The sequence below is a fragment of the Balearica regulorum genome, chromosome 5 (genome assembly GCF_011004875.1).
Source record: "Balearica regulorum gibbericeps isolate bBalReg1 chromosome 5, bBalReg1.pri, whole genome shotgun sequence".
Classification (NCBI taxonomy): domain Eukaryota; kingdom Metazoa; phylum Chordata; class Aves; order Gruiformes; family Gruidae; genus Balearica; species Balearica regulorum.
The window spans coordinates 8325075-8338061 of NC_046188.1; the positions used below are offsets into that span (position 1 = coordinate 8325075).

A 12987-nucleotide genomic window follows, 5' to 3' on the forward strand; every position below is an offset into this window, starting at 1 on the left:
AATGAAGGATTAGTAGGACTGAAAATGAAGGTTTAAAGGCATGAACTAAACATCAGCAACGAGAAACTTCTCTTTGCATTTCAGGTCTGGCCTCTTAACCCCTTCCCATTTCACTTTTGGACTTGCCTGAAGTGAATAAGGAGCACGGAGCCAAATTACAAAGTAAACTTTGTTATTAAAACAGCACGGGGTAATACTTTGAAGTTGAGAGAGATTTACATTTTGGTTTAGTCCGTGGTGGCAGTGGAATAACAGCATCTGTGTCTTGCACGAGGCTTTCTCAAGGGCCCATCTGGAACTTGCAGATGAGTCATTTCATCGTTCCAACAAGCACATGCTCTCCCACATCCAGCTTACCTTCGCTTGCACTAGCAAGAGATGAGTTTTGTCCTAAAAGATGTGTTCTTTTATAGAAATACAGACTGCTCATGCATGTCTGCCTGCAGCTTGGTTCGTATTGCTTGGAGAGACCTTGACCTGGCTTTTTGTTCCAGGTCGGTGAAACATCTGGATCCCAGCGCTGCATCTTGCTACAGAAGCGTAAGCTGCCACACGGCAGGACAGTTGACTGTGCATCTGCTTGTGAGCACCAGTTTCTGCCCGCTGGCTGGCACCGCAGGTCTCGCCACGGTCCAGCTCTGCTGCAAGGTCATGCTGGAGGGGCGGCTTTAGGGTACGGCTCGGCTCATCAAACCACTGGCAAATCCAGTTCCCCTCATCCCTCGCTTCGATGCTCGCTGGCACGGTGAGTCAGGGTGCCCAACCAGCCCAGCCAGAAGCTATTTTTGTTTTTTGCAATGAGCTGTTGGTTGCTTCGGCTCCCTGAAGGGCGATATCGCCGCGTGGTCAGTGAGTACCAGCGCCAGCGCTGCAGTCCTGCCCGGCCACAAGTGCGATGGGGAGGGGAACGGGGACCCGACTGTGCCCCTCGGGTGCTGTGGCAGGCAATTGAGCTCAGCCACATCGCAAAACCACACGCTTAAGATTACTCCCTTTGCATTGCATCTAGTGATGACATGACCGTGGGATGGATGTGTTCAGTAAGCTGATCAGATTGATCAGAAGCATCCCAGAACGTACCTAGAAGTTTTCAGTTGGATCTGCTAGTTGACCTCACGCAACCTGGCAGCCTCTCGTCACTAAATCTGGTGTAGGATGGAAGGAGAGGGCACAGCTGGGGCGGCTTGGGATGGGATCACCCTACTGTGACCACCCTGTTTAGATCAGCTTAAACAAAATGCTGCACCCATGGGGCAGAGCTGCCAGAAGGTGCAGCCCGCACCCTGCCTGCTCCCCCCTTCTCCAATCTGTCAACCATGGACGCCTGCCCTGGCCCCAACAAGCCAACTAAAAAGCAACTACTAAAAAGCAACTACATGCCTTTTTCCGGACCGTTTGGCAGCTGCATCGGCTCATTTCAGCTGGGATTTATGGCTCCCACAAGGGCCAGTCCCAATGCGGAGGAGATGTGAAGACCATCCCATCCGGCTGGAGGTGGTGGGGAAGGACTGAAATGCCACTTGGAGCAGCGGCAAGGTCTTGCGTCAGCCACCCTCCACCCAAGCCCTGGCTCTGCGAGGACTGCCATCGCTCTTCGTACCCACGTTTCCCCTGTCTTTGGCCTGCTCCTTCTTATCTGCGTGACCTTCTGCTCTGCTGGGGACTTCTCCTCTGCTCCCATCTTCCTCCAGTCACTCACTGGGGCCATCCTGCTCCCTGCCCACCAAACCCTGAGGAGGTCAGGCATCAGTTTGACCCGCTCAGGCTTGAACTGGTCCAGCAGGAACGAGCTCCTGCATGGGGACCCATAACGACTCCATTACGGCTGACACTTCCACAGCTCCTTGTGTCCTTTTTCTGCCGGTGGCAGTGATACGCCCCTTTGCCACAGGAGAGTCCTGGATTTTACACGCTACAAACCCTAATAACTCCTGGAAGAACTGCAATCATTCCAAAATTTCTGCCGTGCCTGCAAGGTGTACTTCCTTGACCTTGCTTTTTCCAAGGCAAGCAGTATATGATACATGATAATGTATTGCACTGGCCTACATATCAGTAGATATTCTCCAGAAATTGAAATTTGGAGAAAGCATTTACTTTGTTTCTACAGAATAAGGGCCAGGGATTCACTGTGTGGCAGCTGGGAGATGTCCAGCAGCTTCCTCTGGTGCCCAAAGCTGGAGGGCGCAGCTCGGATCCCCGCTGCGCGCCAGGACCCTTGGTCTTGGTAGTCTGTGTCTGAGTAAGAGATCTGGGATTTATGCAAGACAAGCCCATGTCGGGAGCATGAGAGGAGTAACCCCGAGTGATCATGAGAGGAGTAACCCTGATCGGCAGAGGGGACAAGGGGTTACCGCTGCCCTCCGAGGCTGAGGAAGCCCAAAGCTGGCTGTAGGAGGTGTGACCGGCTGCCTCCCAGCCAGGCTTCTCTCCGGGGCTGGCAGCCAGCGCGGTGGGTGAGCTCACCCTGACGGGTCAGCCGTGGGGTGCAGCATCCCCTGGGTGGGACGGCAGGTTGCAAGGCCGTGGAGAGGTGTGGGGAGAACGGGGGTCGTGGGTCCTGCCTGGGGGGCTCTGCAGGGGCTGGGGCGGGATGGCAGCAGCACCGCACCGACCCCACTGATTTAACCCCAGCTGTGTGCCAGTACGGGCTCTTTTTGTTGTTTTCCGTCCCTTTGAGACGTGAGGGTGACTGCTGATTGCTGACAGCTTGATGTTTGGGCTAAACACAAAATAACGTTTGGTTTTTTCCCCTCTGTAAACTGCAAGCAAGGTGTTGCTCTGTGGTCATCCCCAGGCAGCGGATGAGCGAGCAAACCCGTGACCGGTACTAACACGTGGCTGGTGGCTGCCCGTACACAACGGGATGGTGGTACACATGCTCCTGTGGAGCAGAAGGCACTGGGGCCTCCACGGCCAAAAATAGCCATCATGGCTGTCGCAGGAGGGTGATACTGCCGGGGGGGTGGGGGCTGGTGCCAGGCTTCAAGGGACAGTCTGTCACACCATCAGAAAACACAAAAGAGTCTTATTTAGCATGCATTTCCCTTGGTTTCAGGAAAACTATTTGCAAATAAATACCAAATCGTTTGCTCAGGAGAAGAGGACTTGGCTAAAAAACCTGCCGTGCTGCTGCACAAGTGTTTGGCAGCTCGGCATCCTTACGGTGGGTTTAAGGGAGAAGACGTGGCCGCTAACGCTGCTTTTAAAATAGAGCAGTGTGTAAATGAAAGAGCAATTTAAGGACTCCGGGCGATGCAGGACGGCAAACGTTTCTCAAAACATGGGAGCTGTCCCCACACAAATAATAACGGATGACAGTTTACTAAATATATCCGCAATGCCAAAACCAAACAGCACTAAATCCCAAAACAAGAGGTCACTGCAGTCTGTCTTCCATGCGCCACTTTTCTTTCTGATCGGCAAGAGATTTTCACCGGGAGGACTGAAAGATGAAGCAGAGAGGCAGACTATGCGAGCGTCTGCCGGGGAGATGGAGTTCCAGTTTGGCAAATGCTATCAGTCGTGCCTTCGAGGGTCAGTGCAATATCTCATTACAGTCTCGACCTGTCCCCTGTGACGAAAAAAAGTCCCAGTTGCACAGAAAATCGTACACTAAAGATGACGACAACTTGACACAGGTAAGGACTGAATGAGACTTTCGAGCTAGAGACCAGGATAAATTGGAAAATAATAAAGGTAATGAGAAAGTTAATTGTATCTCTGGCCCCAAAGTATATTTTAAATATTGTCTGCTTTTCAGGCCTGTGCGTAAATATGGATAATTCTGCATCTTTAATTGAAATATGTATTCATCTTGGCTGTTTTTCTGCTGACAGCTCAGTGGAGTTACACTGTTAATAGTCATAACAATTATTTAGTGGTATTTACATTGCAATCCTGCTAAGAGATCTGAGCCATGCTCTAAGATTATAGAAACCTGGAACCAAACTGTATTCCCAGCCCACGAGCTGAAATACAATCATAAATTTTATAGCAAAAACTCCTTTCTAGCCTTTTGTATGAAAATACCAGTCTAAGGGAGTCAGGAACTCACACCTGACTGAAATATTTTAGAAACCATAAATCTAATTCCCTCGGTCTTTCTTGCAAATCCCAGCCAACCGAGCCATCAGTGAAGAAATAATCATTGTAGTGGGATTCCTAAATAGCCCCTTGCACAGGTCTTATCCCAAGTGAGAGCAGTACACGGAGTAGGGCAGTATCCAGGCAGGCTGACGTTTGCCTGAGCTTTAATCCCCTTGCAGACAAAATCCTGAACTTGAATGCATGGAAAATTGCTGTTGCTAATCTTATTTTGCAGGAAAAAAATTAATGTACTTCAACTAGCATCTGGCAAGGTACAAGCCTTTAGCTTCTGACTTAGAAGAAACCTTGTATGCATCTACACTTCACTGGCTGGTAAAGTTTCTGGAATTACTTTTTTTTCTTTAAAATTTTGAAGATGCAATGGCAGCCTTAATTCCCTTTTCTGTGCTATGTATCACCGCACGGTGGCAGCAGGGCAGCAGACATTTCATAGGCCATAAAACCAGAATGGGCTTAATCCTCTTCTCACACTAGATTTACATTTGTGTGACTGTTAGTAAAGTTGGCAGTAAAGATGTTGACAGAGCTGAGGGCTGGCTGGGGCCCAAGGGCACTGATTTTTAAAGGTGGTGACTGGGATTACTAAATCCTGCTTCCAAAGAAGCCTTAGCCCCACTTCCTGCTCTCGAGAGCTTTTTTTTGTTCTCCATTGAATCATGGTTGCAAATGGGCTGCAGCCACCCAAGACATGGAGGCATTGCAGGGGAAGCGGAGGGAAATCAAACCGCTGCCGCCCGAGAGCTGCTCAAGGGTGCCGTTCCCCGAAAACGGAGGTGCGAGAAGGGTGCCCAGTATAGTATGAGCGGGAGGCAAGTGCTGACGTTGTTTCTGCTGTCCTCAGCACAGGTGTGTCCTAGAACTATCAAGACCTGCAGCTACGGAGAAAGGGCCTTTTCCTGGAGATGGCAAGGAAGGGAAAGGCTGTCAAGAGATGAAACCAGTCACTGCTCAAAGTGAAACTACTGCAGGTCTTGTCTGAGCCTCAGAAAGGGCCGCAGAGGTGAGAGGAAGCCATCGAACAAAAAACGCGTGAGCCCTTGGGTGCCTTCTGCTGCCCAGTTTTTCTTTACAAGCACCTGGAGCTTGCAGATAGGCTGTTGGAGCTATTTTGCAAAGAAGCTGCTTGCCCAGCCGCTGTTCTTTTCTCCTATGTCCTGCAGGTTTCTGAATCCAGACCTGGTGTTTGACCACTACGCTGCGTTTCCCCAGCTTCTGCTGCGGTCAGCTGACTACAGTGTTCCTTGGCAGGTTTCTCTCACCCAACTTCTCAAAAATAGAGCCAAAACTGAGGTGCCAAACTGCTGGTGGGACACAGTATGCTTGGGAGGCACCAGCCAGCCTTGGAGCATGAGGGTAAAGCTGATAGGAGTGACGTGGTCTTGATTGCAGGCTCGTTAGTGCTCTTGCAAATACACTGCAGTGTGAGTGCTGCAGCAGCGACGGTCTAAGGATAGAAGAGATAATATATTTATTAGATTGACTAATGTAAGTGAAAAAAGTGGATAAACTTTTGGCTTTAAGATAAGGGGATTCTGAGCCCAAAACCTTGTCTGTGATTACTGATAAGATCGGGTCAAGGTCTTACGGACTCCTTTAGGAGTCTGTAAGGAGTCGTACTAGTCCTTTAGGAGTCTTACTCCTAAAGGTCCGTAAGACCTTGACCCAATCTTATCAGGAGTCTAATAGATTCCTAAACCCCAGTCTGTTAAGCCCACTGAGCCCATCAGGAATGCAAGGCGTCAGGTGGGATCCAAGAAGGCGTACCTGAAGCAAGACTTGAACAGGTCAGAGGTACCTCAATAAAAACCTGTGATCCCAGAGACTCCGCTCAGCTGGCATTGAGGGCTGGGGGTACTCAGCTTTGACTTCTAATCTGAAGTTACGTCTCTTTGGGTAACAAACCCACCTCGCCTGTAACTAAGCAGCTGGCACATGTGGGAAAACGTAGACTGGAAACCTTTATTTATGCACAGTGCCTGCATTGTAAGTGGAGGAAAATGAGCCCTGCTCAGTTCAGATCGCAGGTGCCTGTCTACAGGAGATTAACCAGGGCTGTGCCTCTGTACGAGCAGAGTCTGGTGCCTCTGCTCTGAAAAATTTGGGAGTTCAGACCAAACTGTGTGTTCAGCATTGGTTACCTTAAGACAGCTACCCCCTTGAAACACCTCACTCACGCCATGCTGTATAGGAAGTATAGGTGCACAGTGCAGGCTCCTGGATGCTGCTATAAGGTTCAGGCACTAATTTGTTAAGTGCAAAAGGCTTCAGTTTGTCCTGGCTTTAGCCAGGAACCATAGTCCACAGGCAAAATCAGGGGAAAAAGGGAACTAAAGAAAAGGTGAGGCTATTTACTTTGAGTAGATGTACCAATTATGAACCTATTCCAGGAGATTTCCTACAGATTTGCTGCAACTTCAGTGTTATTAACCTATTTTTCTCTTTTGGAGCAGTGCTTCTCTGTCCTTAAATTAGCTCATGACCTAACAAAGCATTTAAGCATGTGCAACTTTAACTATGTAAGTGTTTCCACTGACTTCAGCAGGAACAGTCAGGTGTTGAAGGCAGCATCCATGCCTAAGTGGTCTGCTGGATTGCCGTCTTACACGCTGGGGACAGTGTCATACATAAATGTTTAGATTAAATGGGAGGGGAAAAGGGAGCATTTCTAACATGATTACAGTCAGACTTCCTTTTATGTTTTGCAGAGGAAAACAGTATGCAAATGCTGCACGTGCCTACACAGATTCAACCTTTCTTTCCTCTTTTTTGATCTCTCTAATTCTGACAAACAAGTTGCCCGTAATTGCTGAAGAGAAACTCTCCCAGAGGCACTGGGCCATGGGCATTTTTTGAGGGGCGCTGTGGATTTAGGCAGAACCCTGTTCACCTGCTTCTGACTACACTTTCCCAGTCCAACGCTCTTCCTCCAGTTGTACCCCGGTGGAGACAAGGTGAATTGAGCCTGGGAACTGAGCCAGGGTAAAAATAACTGAGGTGGGGAGGATGCTGCTTTTTTTTAAGCAGTCTCCTGGTCTGTTTCACAACACAAAGAGCTGCACCCGCACAACGGAGGGAGTGTAACCCAACCGCTCCATCAGAGCGCTGCCACCAAAAACAATGTCTGCAAAACCGCAGCCTTATTTCCTCGGCGTTGCTGTGCCAGCAGGGTGGAAGGTAGGAAAGTCCAAAGGTGAGTTTCTACTCTCACTCCTCCTTCCCCTTTCCCAATCCTTCTCTCCCCTGCAAGGGATGGGGTGAACAGAGAGCAGCGGGGCACGGAGGCTGAGGTTTCTGGCACGGTGCTGGTGCCTTGTTCTCTTGCTGTATCGCCCTGTTCCCAGCTCCAGCTTGTGCAGTGCGTTCCCGTCGCTCTGCTGGATCCTGCTGCCCCCTCAGTCGTGCTAACATACCTCTTTGTGTGTCCATACCGCAATCAAATCCTGGGAGCAATCCAGCTGAAAACAAAGTATTCTTCTTGTGGGCTGATTTTCATCTGGCTCCCAGCTCCCGCTCCAGTGCACGCACCGTGCCAGCGCGGCACAGGGGGTTGCACACCAGGGAAAGAGGAGGGTCACCACGCCAAAGGTTTATTCTGGCAGACTACAGAGCAAACATGACTTGGAGTATCCAAACTTAGTTGACATGGCCATCACTTCCTTCAGAGTTAACACTTTATCCGGCAGACTTGGGGAATTTGGTTTCCCTCCAGTGCTGCAATCTTGTTGTGCAAATTCTGCATGATAGAAGGGATGTCCTACTATGAAGCTCATGCCATTCACCCGCGTGGGACCTGCAAATGTGAGATACTTGGATGCCTTGTATGAGAGTCATCCTGCAGCATCCAGCTCCGTGAGTTTGCTATTCAGAGCGGTGTGGGAAGGCTGGGGCAAGACACACTGCTGAACTGACCATACACTTGTTCAGAAGGCACACGAGATTTGAAAGGGCTTCTGATCCCCACCACAGTTACCTTCACCATTGCTGGTTGTAGCCTGCAGTGCTGTTCTGATGGTCTTTTCCCCAGTGCCCCGTGCTTCCGTCCGGGTGGCTCATTTTGGGTGCCCGTGGGCAGGAGGTGAGAGCCCTGCTCTCACAGCTTCCAGCCGTTCACCTTCCACAAAGGCTGGCCCACAGCAGTCACTTGGTAGCCTTGCTGGCAGCACCCTGTGAAAGCATCGGTCTGAGCACAGGGCTTTAGCAGCTCCTAGCTGGAAGACTGTGTATAAAAAGAGAGAAGACAGCTTATTTTCAGAGCATCAGGCTGTACTGAGTAATCAACAGCCGGAAGATTTGGATATAAAGTAGGCATATATGACTTAATTCTACCTTTGTGTCCTGCACCTTTTTTTAATGGTATTACTACTTAATTGCTCGCATTATGCCTGTCCAATAATTCCATTTAATGTTAATAATACTTAGTGTCATATCTTCAAAGTGCTTTACAAGCTAGTTATGAAATGCATAATTTAAGTGAAAACAAGCACCTTGGGCTGGGACCTGTGCTTGTGTTTGACAAAGCCTGGCAGGTGCCTGCAGTGCTGCGTTTGCTGGAATGAGGAATGAGCTCACGGCAGGGTTAAGCCAGCGAGAAGAGCACGGAGCAATAATGCAAGGTGGTGTTCTCCAAGGCTCAAAAGGTCAAGACTCCATGAGACTTTTTCTGATTAATTTGATGGCATGTAGAGAAGCCTCAAAGTGACCGAGGAGGGGTTTTGAAATAATTCTTCAAGTAATAGAGCTTGGCTTGGATATTGCTGCTTCTTCTCTCCTTAAACACAAGACTGAAATCTGACAGTCAAAAGCAGTCAGTCAGAAATTGCGTTTCCCTTTGAGGATATGCATTACGGTAGCCATCAGACAGAAGTTAGGAAACTACAGCACAGCCTGAATGCAGCCCTTTGCCTTCAGCTATGTCCTGGAGTATCAAAGACAACTGTGTCCCTATACAAACACTAATTAATCCTTAATAAAACAAGTAAAACAGTACACAACTCACGGGTTGATTTGTTGCAAGGACAGTGTGAATTGGAGCAGGCATGTGCCAAGGAAGGGCAGTCAAGTTGCAACCAGCTTTGATGCTTCTGCAAGTCATCGTGGTTTCGGGCCCCAGCTGAAATAGCGCTCAAAAAGGTGCAGGGCTCACTTTTGCCTGGAAAAGAAAAAAATCCTTGCAGAAAATCAAGGCTCCAAATCTGGCAGAACTTCTTTTGATGCATCTGTTGGGTGTAAAGAGAAGCTTGAGTTAAGTGGGTACATTTGGCTTTGCGGCCTTCAAATACAGGACCTCGCTTGCTTCTACTTTTTTAAGTTGGTTGATGTTTTATCAGCACAGATTGAGGAGAAACCCGATGTATCGGCACTGGCAGGAAGTGGCTTTTGGAAAGCTCCATTTATCTTTGGATAGCCGGCTGACCTCTGGGTGTGTAAAACAAATCTCAATCTCAGTATTTATATTCTCTCACTCTGTGAAGTCTACAGCCAAAAGCTATCCAGTATCAAATAGAATAAGTCTAAGGAATTCCTTCCTCTTTCCCCATCCAAAAACTCTCCTCTGAAGCTCTAAAAAACCCCCTGTTTTCCTCCACATTCCCATAACTGGCCCCCATTTACCCTTTCAGAGATCTGGCCAGGAGGGCCAGGTGCTGCTGTCCCTGGAGCTGAGGAAAGAGCCTGGATCTGAAAGGGAGGGGAAGGCAGCTGGTGCCTGGGATCTGTGTGAGGGGCCAAGGGACCTGAGCTTGGGGAGGGCTATGGAGGCTGTGTAGGAACCGGAGAGGTCTCCAGTTTTTGCCCGCTTATATTCCTGATCTTCTAAATTTGATTTGGGGGGTGCTGCAGATTTGTGACAACACAATATTTTATTTCTTTATATCACCTGTGACCTCAAATCTTCCCAGACCAGAAAACGGCTCTCAGCAATACGCGGGTTTTCTTCCTTCTTGCAGCACAACCCTTTACCCGAAGCGCAGGGACACACCGCGCTGTGGCCTTGCCCGGCTGCCTCCCAGGGGTGGGATGAGCAGCACCGTCCCGGTCAGCGCTGGGAGGGAAAACACCGGGAAACCCCGAGCACAAAACCGAAGCCTGGTGAGGACAGGAGTGGGTGTGGAGCGGGGGACCGTCCCCTTGCTCTCGCTGGGGCACGCCGTGACACACGCACAGCCGGGGAGAGCCTGGGGTGTTGCGGCAGGGAACTGCCGTCCCTGGGTGGGAGGGTGCAGGGCAGCTGCCTGCCCCGGGCACACACCACACGCCTGGGCAGACCCGGCCGCCGGGGACGGAGGCCGCCCCGGAGAGGCCCCCGCACCCCCGACACGCCGGGCCCTCCCGCCGCGGCGGGGGGAGGTGGAGCGCCGGCCGGGCCGGGCTGCGGGGGCCGCGCCGCCTTCCCGCCCCGGGCAGGGAGCGCGCTGGCTCGCTGGCAGCGGCCAGGGCGGGGAGCGGCCGGTCCCTCCTCCTCCTCCTCCTCCCTCCCGCCCGCCCTCGCCGCCGCCACCCGCGCCCACCGCCGCCGATGCCGGGACTGCGCCCGCGGTGAGTCTGCCCCGCCGGGAGCCGCCCGCGGGAAGTTGCGGCGCGGCCCGGCCGCGCCTTTGTGCGGGGAGCGGCGGCTCTGCCCCGCCCGGCCCCGGCCCCGCCGTCCCCCGGTGCCGCCGCCGCCCCGCCCGGCCCCGCTCCCCTCCGCTGCTCCGCCGCGGCGGTACCTGCCGCTCTTTGTTCCCCGCCGCCGCCGCCTTTGTTCCCTCGGTGCCGGCTTCACCTTCAGCACCGCCCGCGTCCCCCGCGGGACGCCGCTACACGGGGGGCGCGCAGAGACCCCGCTCCCGGAGCGGGTTTCCCCCCCTCTCCCTGCCCTTTTGCCGGGGAAAACACAACCGCGGGGCAGCGGCGGGAGTTCGCTGGGCGGAGCGGGGGGAGCGCGGCGGGGCACGGCGTAAGCCGGGTTTTGTGTGAACTCCCGCCTCGGCCGGGCCCTGTCCTCCCCGCAGCGGTGTCCGTCCGGCTGCTCTGCCGGCTGTTTCCCCGGCTGGAAGCCGGAGTCGGCTTGTTTGGAGGCGGTGAGGAGGGAGCCCAGGGAGAGGGAGCGCTCAGCGGGGTGCGTGCAGGTACGCGGCCCTTCCCTGCAACTCCGTTATCGCTTAGAAAGTCGTTATCTCTCGGGTTGCGGATTTGGAAACCGATGGTCGATACTTATTCGGACAAAGTTGTCACCAGAGGGAAAAGGAGTAACTACTTTCCTGCCAGAGCAGGTACGGGCATTTCTTCAGTCGCTGTATTACCGGTGCCGGGTCGCTGCTGCCCTGGATAAAACGTTGCCTGCTGAGGGCTCCCGCTTTCTCTTCTTCCCGCTGCACATGGGCTCCTTTCTCTTTCCCCCTTGCGTTCCATCCTCCCTCCCGCCTTCCCTCTTTCCCTCCCATCTTTCAAGGACTCCTGGGAGCCTCCTGTTTCCTCTCGGAGCAGTTATTACAGATCTGTGTTACTGGGGCCCATGGGATGCAGCATGTGGTGCGGCTGTAACTTGGTGCTGACTTTGTGTCAGGTGTGTGTGTGGATTTAAGGTAAAGCTCTCTGTCCTCCTTTCACCTCAGTCCTCTCCCTGTCCCCCGAAAATGGGGTCATTTTTCTTTCTTCTCTTTTTGCCTGAGAGCAGCTGGAGAAATTGGGAGGTAGAGCAGGTGCACACACCTCGGGTTATTCAGAATGTATGGAGAAAAAAACTTTGAGCAAGTTTATTTGAGGGTTTCTCACAACCTTTGTCAGGGCAGTGACTACGTGTGCCTCACATCTCTGCTTCCGTCTTTCGGAGTGCCATGTGTCCCATCCATCCCCTCCTCCTCTTTCCATCATTCCCTCTTTTTCCTCCCTCTCAGCTTTCAGGGTGATCTCCCGTCACAGGACAGACGGACAAAGACGTAAGTGGCGCGTGTAGGATCTTGGCTAGTTATTGCAACTGTTGGCCAAGCTAACAAAACCGTAGCTTGGCGGGCACGTCTGCTTTATACCTCTCGAAATGCAATACCTGCAGAAGGGACGCACGTGGCCGCTGGCGCCTGGTTAGCTGAGTCACGGGCTTCGGCCACTTCTGGGTGGTTTTGTAGCTCCGAGAAGGAGCGTGGCGGCAGCCGTTAACGCTGCCCACAATAACAGTATCCGCCACCCCACAGGCACACGCACAGCCACCTCGTGTTGAAATCAGGGCAGCCTAAATAATTGATTTCCGAGGCAGAAGAAGGCACGTCGTAGCGGGAAGGGAAGGGGTGGTGTGGAGTGAGCGTGCGGTGGCAGGGGAGCGGAAGGAAGCCCTGGCACCTGCCAGCGAGGGCGGTGGGGATGAGCTGAAGCTGAGAGGGATGGGCAGTGACACACGGGAGTTCGGAGGGGTGATGAAAAACCGGCGGTGACCGCAGTAACCGTACGGATGTGTACCGTGGCAGTGTTTGGGCCCCCCTGCACGAGATGCTATACAAACACATATTCAGAAGTTTATAAATGATGTTTGTGCTTCCCTTCTTCGCAATGAAGGGTAATGAGTGATAATTGCCTTTTTATTCTAGTTAGCTATAAAAACATATATCAAAGTTCCTTTATTTAAATATTTTTTTACAAATAACCTCAGGAAACTGTATTTTAAGTGCCATTAGTATGCCTTATTAAGAATTGAGCATGATGGTTTCAGAGGGGCAAAGGAACTTTTTTTTTTTCTCCAATAAAATGCAATCAAAAGTTCATCAAAACAGATGAGAACTTTGTTGGTGTTCGTAGCACTCAGCCAGTCCCATAGTGTGCTAGCTATTTTTTATTTATTTGTCAGGCAAAGATTTTAAGCATAGACACAGTGAAGTAATTCAAGAAGCAGCATGCATTGCTGGCTAA

General features: G+C 51.7%; 1 protein-coding gene and 1 long non-coding RNA gene across 2 annotated transcripts in view; one reads left to right on the forward strand and one right to left on the reverse strand.

Annotated features, from left to right (window-relative positions):
- The first annotated feature begins 5778 nt into the window (after positions 1-5778).
- Positions 5779-12987, forward strand: part of SYNE2 (spectrin repeat containing nuclear envelope protein 2) — a 203313-nt gene continuing 196104 nt past the window's right edge. Inside the window, exon 1 of the mRNA XM_075753365.1 lies at positions 5779-7300. The gene's annotated coding sequence lies outside the window, so the exon portion shown is untranslated. The remainder of the gene's footprint in view (positions 7301-12987) is intronic.
- On the reverse strand, positions 7300-10950 carry LOC142601977 (uncharacterized). Its single transcript, XR_012835541.1, has 3 exons — positions 10815-10950; positions 9107-9259; positions 7300-8326 (listed from the first exon to the last, which is right to left on the reverse strand). It is a non-coding gene; the product is annotated as an uncharacterized LOC142601977 (long non-coding RNA).